The sequence below is a fragment of the Vespa velutina genome, chromosome 21 (genome assembly GCF_912470025.1).
Source record: "Vespa velutina chromosome 21, iVesVel2.1, whole genome shotgun sequence".
NCBI classification, from domain to species: Eukaryota; Metazoa; Arthropoda; class Insecta; order Hymenoptera; family Vespidae; genus Vespa; species Vespa velutina.
In genome coordinates, this window is record NC_062208.1 from 1,439,652 (window position 1) to 1,452,151 (window position 12,500).

Here is a 12,500-nt window from a genome sequence, read left to right on the forward strand (position 1 = left end):
TTATATAATATTACATTATCATGCGTACATTAAAACTAATAAAATTCGATGGATTAAATCCGTCGGAAGCAAACGAACGAAATTTATCAAAATTAAAAAATTCCTCATGGTTTGATAATAACCAAAATTATAATTGCCCCGCCAGAGTTGTATAGTTTATCGGCTGAATATTCAAGATATATAATCGTAGAAATTTGCTTTCTCTCTCTATCTCTCTTCTCATTCTCTATCCGTCAAGTAAACCATTTAAGAAATCTCATATATTCGTCAGCTCGATGAACGATTTTCTCAAGCGGAAGTTATGTACGAGAATCGGCATCGTTTGTCTTAAAACGTGAACAGAACTAAGTGTAAGAGAGGGTAAGAGAATAAGAGATTACCAGAGAGAGAGAGAGAGAGAGAGAGAGAGAATGAGAGTGAGAGAGTTAGATAGAGGTGCCGTTAATTTCGGTTTTGTAGCCGCATCGGGTAATTTGTAGCATAGGGTCTTGTCCGTAGCGTAAAATGAATAGCCGTTGGCAAGCCTGAGAGGTTCGGGTACCACGTGTCCTGACACGTTGCATATAGGTATACTCACCCCTCTCTCTCTCTCTCTCTCTCTCTCTCTCTGTCTCTTCTCTTCTCTTTCTCTCTCTCTTATTCTCTTACTCTCTATCTCTATCTCTCTCTCTCTCTCTCTCTCTCTTTTACTCTGAGCACATACTCTCCGACTCGATGTGCACCTAACGCCGGAGCTGAGAACATGTGTTGCCACGCCTAAAGCAATGCTCGCGAAATGATCGAGGAGCATTCTCGCTTACCTATGTCCTACGAATAATTATCTCGTCTTAATTACGACGACTATTATCTAATCCAGTCTCTCTCCTTATTTTTTTTTTTTTTTTTTTTTTGTTATGGTTATATCGTTCTTCGATTAATGAACGGCTCAAATCTATTTACTTAATCGTCCGTCGAATCTGCATCTACATTTTCTTTTTTACTTTTATATGTAAGTACGTACGTACGACTATATACATACATACATACATACATACATACATACATATATGTATTTATCACATTTCTATCTAAATGTTTTTGAAATTTCAATTTTACATTTTTATATCCAAGTTATAAAGTAGATTCCATTAATTCCTTAACTTAATACCATTATTTTTAATTATTTATTATGGTTAATATATACATACATACATACATACATATATATCCTCAGTACAGTTTATCCGTGATCCAAAAGAATAGATAACGGTGCGCTTTTATCGATCATACGTTGCATTAGTTATATCGATATATACGATAAGACGTGATAATGGAAATGTAAGAAATTCTTTTTTCGTATATACGAGATACGTATTGTTTTTTTTTCTCTTCTTTCTCCTTCGTTTCCTTCTTCTTCTTCTTCTTCTTCTTTTTTTCTTCTATTTCGTTTTCTTCATTATCATCATCATCATCATCATCATCGTCATCGTCATCGTCATCATCTTCTTTTTACTCGAGTACTCGAGTACTTTATTTATTTGTGTTGTGTAACCATTGAAAATATTTCTAAATCGCGATTAACGATTTGTTTTGTTGTTATAACGAGTAGAACGCATTCGCGGCTTGTAACAACAACCCGTAGAACTTTAAGCGTCGTTTCGGTCTGTCGAGTTTTACGATGAGATTTCTTCGAACAAATTGTACTCAATGCGAATGATAATATTGACGATAACGTTTTACTGTCTGTCCAACGATGGTTGCTTTCTTCGATTCGACTATTTCCGTCTACACATGTCGATATTATTTCCTTGAGATAATACAAATAATCGAAAGGACGTATCAATTCGCTTTAGAAATTAAAATTTTGTTCTTTCTTTTTCTTTTTTTTCTTCTTCTTCTTCTTCTCTCTGATTTAATACAACGTTGAAGAAAAACAAATTTCTTTTACCATTTTTATTAAGATAATCGATTAATTTTAATAAACAATTGTTTCTTATTGATATTAAAAAATTATCATATTATTTATTCATCATTGGATAAAATTTGTAATTAGTCGAACGATCCTATAGATACTTTAGACGTATTAAATTTAGAACGTAAAAGAATATTCTATATCATTCTAATCTGTGTCAGTCAATTTAATTGAAATTATGGCCGCCGCTTTATGTTCTTTACTCCTTCTCTCTCATTCTCTCCCTCTCTCCCTCTCTCTCTCTCTCTCTTTCTTTCTCGTTCGTGTTTCTCTTAATACGTTCTTCTCAGTGCATATTTTTGGAACACACTTTCCACCACGATATACCAAAATGTCTTAGCTAAGGTTTTCCTCGTATCGTTGAGCTTGACGTATCGGAGAATTACTTTGAACAACGCGCGTTCCCGTGAACGCGTTCACATAGTAAGAGAGAGAAAATCATTTCACATATATATCTTTTCTCTTTTTCTTTGGTTTATGATTTGTTCATGCTTGTTCCTTTATATTTATAATATATTGTTGAGATTTGAATTAACGATCGATCACCTTTTGACCGATTCGTAATAATATTTACGATATTAATTTCCTACGATTACGAATGTAAATATTTTCTATAATTATTAATCGTTCGAATAAGAACGCGTTTATATTTACATTTCTTTTGTAACACTTCGATATTATTAAGAAAAATAATTTACATATTATTTATTGTTAATTACGATGAAAATGTCTTCGTTTATATTTATAATATTTAATTTTGTTTCTCTTTAATATCGATAGAAATGACGCGTTTAAAAATATTCTTAATTATTGATAAATGACGAAACGTTGAATTTATTATTATTAGAGATATTTATAATTAATTATTATTAAAAATGTTGTCATCAATATTTTTCTATTAATTTACAAAGATTTTTTGATCGTGCATGATCTATAAAGTTATTAAAAGTATTAGTAATAACGAATTCAATAAATAATATATCATTGATTCGAATATTTCTTTGATTATCACTTGATATTATAAAATGTTCATTTGAATTTATTAGAAATATTTAGATCATTTTTTTAGAATATTATTGAATAGTAAGAAAAGAATTTATTGGAAATTATTCGAGATATACGTATTTACGATTTAATAGCAATAAGAAAAAAAATATATATACATATTTATACAATATATATATATATATATATGTACAAATATGAAACATGAAAAGAAATCGTTTATCTTAGAAATATTTATTGGTTATTGCCATTCGATTATTACGTGGTATGTAAGTAATTGGTGAAAAGAAAAAAAAATAAATAAATAAAAAAAAGAAACAAAAAAGAAAAAAAAAGAAAAAAGAAAAAAAGAAAAAGAAAAAGAAAAAAAGGAAAAGCAAAAAGAGAACAAAAAAAGAAAATGTCTAATTACGACGAGATTGCACTCATTATGTACAATATATTACACCGTACTTCGCTTTTTCTCATTCATTCCGGAATAAACTTTTTATTGACTAACATACATATATACATATATAAATACGTATGTACGTACGATACGTATGGTACGTACGTACGTACGTAACATACGTGTTGAAAATTACGTTGACAGCTTGAATGGCCACGCTCAAGTTTACTCTTGGATACATATGTATGGTCGACATCGTTTTTAGCAGCTTTGATCCTTAATCGATTCATATTTTGGTCATTCGGCATTTATCTCGTTTCGATATGGTAATGCCTCGGACGTTTGTTGTGTTCGAACGTTATTTCCCCGTTAATTAACGTTATCGCGTTCGATCTACATCAACGTTGACGTGTCCCTTAAATCATCTCAATTAAAAAGACATATTTACGAGGAGAAAATAAACATTCCCTTACCTAATAATAATAATAATAATAACAATAATAACAATAATAATAATAATAATAATAATAAGAATACAAAAGAAATAATGTCGAATTCGCTAGAATATTTTATTTTTGTTTTATTATTGGTATTTCGTTAGTTACCAATCCATTTATACATCCAATATTTTTTTCTATATATATATATATTTTTTTTTTTTTACATATATATATATATATATATATATATATATATTGTATTATATATATATATATATTTTTTTTTTCGCTAAGCACGGTGAAGTTATAAAAAATGTTGTATTATAGGAAAACACGTACGTGCACACGAAGTAATCGAACGTGTTGTCATTTTCATCGTCCGACGATAGCTCACTTTAGATTTATCTACTACCATTTGTCTTCTTCCTTTTAGTAACCAAGGTCTTCATTACGTTTACCGCAAAATTGCACTATTTTCTTTTCTCCATTTTTTTTTTCTCTCTTTTTTTTCTTCTTTTTTTTTTCTTTTTTCCTTTGTAACTTATTAAAAGTTACTCTGACTGCTCGACAATTAAAGTGTACCTAAATGCAAAAAGACAGAAAATTTGCTTACTCACGAAATCTAATGCACATAAGTGCGATTGTTTCTTCTTCCTTTTTTTTTTTTTTTTTTTATTTTTTTTTTTTTCTTTTTTTTTTTTCTTTTCTTTTATCTTTCCTACCTAGTTTCTTAATATGTTTACAATTGGACGATAAGTAATGTCAGGATATTTTTGTACTTTACTGTCGCATAACAAGATATCACTGGTTTTTTTTTTTTTTCAACTATACTATCAAAGAAATAATATTAATATAATCGTAAATTCTGCTTTTCCATTTTTCTTTTTCTTTTTCTTTTTTTTTCTTTTTATAACGTTAAAATATAATATATATATATATATATAAAATGAATCTTCATTTTCTAATGCATTTTGATTCTAACTCGTTCGTTAATATATTTGTTAATATTATAGTATTATATTATATACTGATAGTTGTATTAATATATTTAGTATAATGGTATAATTGTGTTAGGTATTGTGTAATAAGTGTTATAGTATTTGTATATTTGACATCATTCGTATTTAAAAGAACAATTATGTCTTTTCAATTTTTACATAATATACGGATATTTAATATTTTCTTTTTGTTTTTCTTTCAAATAATAATAATAATAATAATAATAATAATAATAATAACAATAAAATACGAAAAGAGTATTGTTAATAAGTAATATAAAAATTTGAAGATATTTCATTATGCAATATTAATAATATTGCTAATGTGTAATTTTTTAACTGCATAAGATTATATTTTTAAAACAATGAATTTTAATTTCCTCAGAATATAAATATTTTTGATTTATTCATGTTATATAAAATATACAAAAATACTATTAATATATATATATATATATTTTACTATAGTGCATTGATACGTATATTATAGTAATAATATATTATCTTTATAATATACAATATTCGTACAATCCATGATTAATTAATCGAATTGTCGCAACAAATAAGATTTTAATTAAAAGCAAAATTTAATTAACAAATTTTTTTAACTACGGAAGAAAAATTTAAACAACGAAAAAAAAAGAAAAGAAACGAAGAAACACGAATTAACAATAAACAATATAAAATACGATTGAAATATTTGAAATAAAACGACGAAACGTCGTTGTTTTTATTGATTATTTATGTTTGAATAATTTGTAATAGAAAAGAGAAAGAGAAAGAGAAAGAAAAAGAAAAAGAAAAGGAAAAAGAAAAAAAAAGAAGAGGAAAAGAATAATTCGAAGAAATCGAGTAAGAGAAAAGAAAAAGAGGTAAAAATAGAAAAAAGGAGAAGAAAAAGAAAAAAAAAGAGGAAAAGAATAATTCGAAGAAATCGAGTAAGAGAAAAGAGAAAGAGGTAAAAATAGAAAAGAAATAAAAGAAGAAGAAGAAGAAAAAAAAGAAATAAAAAAAAAAAAATAAAAAAAAAAATAAAAAAAGAAAAAGAAAAAAAAAACAAAGAAAAAAAGAAAACGAAAACTATGAAAGCAAATTGGAAAATAATGAAAGAATTTTAAGGTGTACGTAAAGCATACATATATTCTCTTTTTCATTGACGAAGATTCTCCGGTGTAAAAATTATGAATGGCGACGTTATTGCAAGTCGGCACCGGCTACGCGGTTGCACATTGCATTTGCGCTTGCTTTATAGATATAGATAGGATACCACCTCTCGGTTAATAGTTTGCAGGCTAGCAGCAGTTAGCACTGTTTCTCTCGCTGACTCGACGCTACTCGATCCGAAGCTAGCTGACTCAGATCCGCCCTCACCCTCTCGCCATCATTTTCTCTCTCTCTCTCTCTCTCTCTCTCTCTCTCACTTTGACATACACACACATACATAAACGAACATAATCTCAGTTTTTTCCCTTCCATTTCTTCATTCACATTAACTCGAACTCACCGATATCTGTTCACCTTTTCTCACCGCCCTTCTATATTATTTCTTTTTTCTCATTTTCTTCTCTTTTTATTTCTTTTCTTCCTTGTCTCTTTTACCTATGGTTAAGTATATAAATATGAACGTGTATATATGTATATATATATATATATATACATGTGTCTGTTTGTGTCTGTGTGTGTGTATGTATATGTGTGTATCATACACATGCATAAGTATACGTATATATGTAAAATAGAAGTGCCGACGGTACGCGATTAAAACGCATATAAGAGTACATAACGTGCGTTCTACGTGCGTTACGTTGTCATCGTCATCGTCATCGTCATCGTTGTCGTTGTCGTTGTCGTTGTCGTCGTAGTCGTCGTCGTCGTCGTCGTTGTCTTCGTCGTGGCGGAAACATTGTTCCTCGATGAACGTTGCCACTTCCGGCACTCGTGTTACCTTTCTGTGCCTTGTGAGCTCGACGTTTATGCGGATTAAAATCTTTCTTCGTGAATTGATTTATTAATCGTCGGGTTTCTCTCTCTCTCTCTCTCTCTCTCTCTTTCTAATTTCAATTTAAGTGTAAATTGTTGCACTTTCTTTGTCTCTCTCTCTCTCTCTTTTTCTCTCTCTCTCTGTGTGTGTGTATGTGTGCTTTCTTTTCTTTTCAATTTAATTTCAAAATCATCGTTAACATCCGAACAATATCTAATGTCAAACTAATTAACGTATGAACTTTAGGAAAAAAAGGAAAGAAAAGAAAAGAAAAAAAAAAAATGGAAAAAAGGAAAAAGAGAACAAAAGAAATGTATTCTTCTTAAATCAAAAATTTTTCGTTTTGGTCGAACTCAAATATATTTTCCCCATCTTCTTTTTTTTCTTTTTCTTTTTTTTCTTTTTTTTTTTTTTTTTTTTACTTTATATTTTATTCCTTGATATTCCTCAAATTTAATATTATTTCTATATAATTTACCGTCCATTACGATCGTTTTAAAGAAATCGTTTATTTTGTCTCTTTCGTCCGATCATTATTTTTAGTAACTTAAATATCTTTCTCTCTCTCTCTCTCTCTCTCTCTCTCTCTCTCTCTCTCTCTCTCTATCTATCTATCTATCTATCTCTCTTTCTCTCTCTCTCTCGATGCTATTACTTACAATTGACAAAATCCTTTATCGTTTCGAGTTAAACGTTTTGGTATATATGTTATACGATCGATTCGATTTATCGTCGGAAAGACGGGTAACAATTGGACGATGTACGTTTCTCGTGAAAATATCTTTAATTATCTAATAGTTAGACATACTCGCGTACTTTAGCTCTTTACCTACGAACGTACGATATAAATACATACGGTCGACTTTGCGGTGAACGTTCAACACTTCTAACGAAATAAATCATCGCACAGTGAGTATTCCAGTCGTCGACGGACGACGAGCACGATAAATCTTTGAACGGCGAAAGTTCGTGAGCCCCGAAGTATTACGAATTCAATAGCCACCGCGAATGTATATTCTATTTCCATGCATATATCATGGGACCTGGTTAACGTCGGCTCTCTTTCTCTCTCTCTCTCTCTCTCTCTCTCTCTCTTTTTCTCTCTCTCTCTCTCTCAATCTCTTTTTCTCTTCTTATGCGATGTGTGATGTGTGTGCGTGTGCGTTAGTATATATATATATATATATATATATATCTGTAAAATTCTTTCAATCTTTTGATATCAACTGAAAATATGTGTGTGTGTTTTTTTTTAAAGAGAATGCAAAAAAAAAAAAAAGAAAAAAAAAAGTGGATCGCGAAAGAAAAACTTTATTTCGTACAAATCGTCGAATACAAAAAAAAAAAAAAAAAAAAAAAAAAATTAAAAAGGAAAAATCATTCTTTTAAATATTATTATAATTAATATCGATATTATCGAATCAAATAGTATTTATATGATCGTTATTGATAAATAAATTAATAATACTGTTTCATTTTATTTATTATTGTAAGATCAAACATATTAAAAATAATGATAATAATAATAATAATAATAATAATAATAATAATAATAATAATAATAATAATAATAATAATAATAATAATAATAATGATAATAATAATTGGAATAAATTGTTAAAATGTAATTCTAGTGTTAAATGTATTCTATCGATGAAACATCTTTTCTCATAAAAATTGATTAGTATAGAGAAAATATTCGAAGATTTATTTATTTGTATTAGTTTCGTTAATTAATGTCTTAGAATTTTCAATATTTTTTTCAATAATTTTATATATATATATATATATATATATATATATATATATATATATAATAATATATAAACGAATAAAATTCTATCGAATATATGTATATATTTTTCTTTTGTGAAAAATCGTTTGAAAAAATTCTTGATGACATAATCCAAGTCGATTGATCTCATCTAAAATTATTAATCACGATCAACGCGAATGAAAAAATTATAAGGTTCTTCATTTTTTTTTTTTTTTTTTTTCACTAAAATTAAATGAATTCACTAAAATTCAAAATTAAATGAACGAGGGACAAAAATAAAAAAAAAAAAAATAAAAAAAAGAAAGAAAGGAAGCAAAAAAAAAAAAAAAAAAAAAAAAAGAAACGGAAGAAAGAAAGAAAGAAAGGAATGAACTTAATTATTTTTCAAAATATTCAATTATTAATTATTATCATTCAATGATAAAAATAATACAGTATTAATAAAATTGTAATGGATATATTTCTAACGAAATATTTAAAAACTCGAAACTGGTACTTACACTAATCATTTTATTCGGTTTGAAATTACATCCATCGCTTCATTGCATTGTAAGTATCCATATATATATATATATATATAGAAATAATAATAATATCATCACAAGAGATAACAAAGACATGATTATCAAAAGAAGAAGAAAGAAGGGATGAGTATCGCTCTTAGTCTGTATCTTTAGACCGCCGGATGCTACAACGACGACGTATCGTCGTCGAGGTGTTCGTTTCCGATAACCATTTCTGCACCCAAACCGATAATCGTTTTACGTGGAAATCTTGATATCATATAACGAATTCTTATAGAAATTTATTTCCTCTTGTACATAATTACTATACCAATTGATAATATAGATATTAATACATTACAGTACGTACATTCTTACGAGATATCGATGAACGTGATTGATTTAAAATATATTTATTAAAATAATTTCGAAACAAGAAAAGAAGAAGAAAAAAAAAAAAAAAAAAAAAGGAAAAAAAAAAACATATTCATAAACTAACAAGAGAATTGTTTTTCTCTTTGTATGTTTTGTTTTCTTTCTTTCATCTTCTTCTTCTTCTTTTTCTTTTTCTTTTTTCTTTAAGATCCTTGATCGTATATTTCGACATATACATTTTGTACATACACACACACACACACACACACACATATATATATATATTTTTTTTTTTCTTTTTCTTCTCTCCGAGCATCAGGATCAAAACTCTGTTCCTCCTTAAAAGAATTTTTCTACGATAAATTTGGCAAAATTTACGGTAAGAGAACACGGGACAGCAACGAGCCGTGTGGGAAACACATAAGTGAGTGCCGCGAAGCCTAAGCATACATACGAGGAAGGTCCATCAATCTGGACTGAAGTCAATATTGACTTGGTCGGGCCTCGTTGCAAAGAGGGCATCATTTCTCTCTCTCTCTCTCTCTCTCTCTCTCTCTGTCTCTCTTTCTCTTTCTTTCTCTCGGCACGCATAAAGAGAGGGACCGGTCCCTTTTCGTTGGCAGGACACGCGTGACAAATGCTTCGTGTGCAAACAGTGGCGCATCTGTGTCCACAGGATAACCGATTCCTTCTTTTCTTCTTCTTCCGCCGAATCGCTTATAAATCCTTATGGCGTGTTGTCGAATACTTTGGTGGTCTAATGTTAATACTTTATTTCTCTTATTTATTCATATTCATTCTAACATGGATTTTTATATCAAGAACAATTACATATGTATGCATTTAATTTTACTCAGACGTTAATGAACGATCATTAATTATATTTCCTTTCTATTGATTATTTATACGATTAATACGATATTTCTCATAGTTTAGAAATGATTAGAAAATTTAATAGAATACGAAGATAACGTACGATTTAGAATTGTCGTGAAATTTTTTTGATTTATTTATTTGTCAATATTTAATAAATCTCAATTTTAATATTTTATTATTATCAAACGAAAGAACGATTTAAATTAGAAAAATTTAGAAAAATTCTATCGATTAGAATCATAATATCGTTCGTTTATTCCTAACGAATCCTTTGTAATTTCTTTCAATCAGAAATTTTCAATCATGGTAATCATTCATATTATCTCTCTCTCTCTCTCTCTCTCCCTCTCTTTCTATATATATATATATCACTTTTTACCTATTTTACATATCCCAACAAAGATCTCTCACCTAAGATTAGTAGAAAGATAGGAATATAGGTTTAAGAAAAGAAAAGAAAGAAAAAGAAAGAAAAAAAAAAGAAAGAAAGAAAGAAAGGAAGAAAAAAAGGATCGAAGATGTCGCATCGATCGGAAAATGTCCGGTAGTAAACTCGTCGTCTATTCCTTCTTGAAGTAGAGGATACAAGAGTTCTTACGATTGGAAAAAGGAATACAACATCGGATGAGAATCTATCGAGAGCGAGTGACCAACAGATCGAGAGAGAGAGAGAGAGAGAGAGAGAGAGAGAGAGAGAGAAAGAGAGAGGAAGAGAGAGGAAGAGAGATGGTTACTTGTTCCCACGTCGCGAGCGACTTGACTGTTACATTGTGCATATAAATCGTGTCATAAAATGCATGTTCTTCTCAGATCGAAGAAGAGTCGTTGGATATGCTGTTGGAGGTTGGGGTGAGACGACCTCCCCAAGCATACTGGTTTTCTAGTCGGCCTGCGCGCGCAGAGCAGATCGTTTACGACCGTTTTAACCGAGGCCTTCCACTTTTTTCCATCGCTAAGATCGACGGCCATCGATCATCCATCCGTCCGTCGTCGGCTACGACGACGACGACGACGACGACGACGATGACGACGACGACGACGACGACAACGACAACGACAACGACAACGACAACGACGACGACGACGACAACGACAACGACGATGACTGCGACGATCTCGACAACGCGGGCTCGGTGCGTACGATATCGGTTTAACTTTTTCGTTCTCTCGAGTCTCTCAGGTATGCCAGGCTAACTCTCCTCTCATCGTTTGCCCCGGTACCGTGACCAGAATCCATGATAATTTCTTTTTTTTCCTTTTCCTTTTTTTTTTCCTTCTTTTCTTTTTTCTTTTTTTTCCTTTTCCCCTCCCTTTTCTTTTCTCTCCTCTTTCTTTTTCTTCTCTCTCTTTTTTTTTTGCGCGCGCGCTCGTCTATGTGTGCTCTTTTTGTTTTATTTGGTTTTGTTTCCCATTCCCTTCACTTCCCCCTCCCCCACCCCCCCTCCAACCCTCCTGTCCAACTTTACACAAGGTGTCAGGTCAGACCTAAACTAGTCGCCTTTTTAATGTTCTCTGGCCTAAGTTTCTCCTTCCATATCTTCTAACTTTTCTCTTTTTCTCTCTCTTTCTCTCTCTCTCTCTCTCTCTTTCGTTCCATCCCCACCATCACCATCACCATCATCACTATCGGCATCACCATAGGCACCGTCCTTGCAACTTCCCACAACATCTCGACTTCTTGCATTTTTATGTTTACGGATTCGCATCCGACGAGAGAAGGCAGGTAGCTCTTCTTCGGCCCAAGAGAGATAGAAAGAGAGAGATATATAGAGATAGAGAGAGAGAGAGAGAGAGAGAGAGAGAAACGATGACGACGACGACGACGACGACGATGACGACGGACGACGCCTCGTTGTCGCCACCTTTTACGCCCAACCGGTTTAGAGTCCTCGAAATGCGAGCGATAAATAACGCGTCCGAAGCTTTGTTCTTCATATAATTTAAAAACTAGCATTGGAAATTAGCATCGGCTTTCATCGGTACTCACAAAGAAGAGTTTTATATATATATATATATATATATATATATATATATATAACGATCTCTTATCTGCTTGGTGATATTTCTTCTTCATCTTCTTCTTCATTTTCATCTTAATCTTCGTCTTCATCTTCATCTTCATCTTCATTCTTTGCATCTTCTCTTTCATCTTCTTTTGCTTTCTTATTTGTCGGAATAAATCTCATATGATTGAAGATTGAATTAT

The 12,500-nt window shown here is 30.6% G+C and overlaps 1 protein-coding gene across 4 annotated transcripts in view; it reads left to right on the forward strand.

The window, feature by feature from the left end:
* Positions 1–12,500, forward strand: part of LOC124956207 (iroquois-class homeodomain protein IRX-6) — a 52,867-nt gene that overhangs the window by 4,115 nt on the left and 36,252 nt on the right. The gene's annotated exons all lie outside the window — the stretch shown is intronic.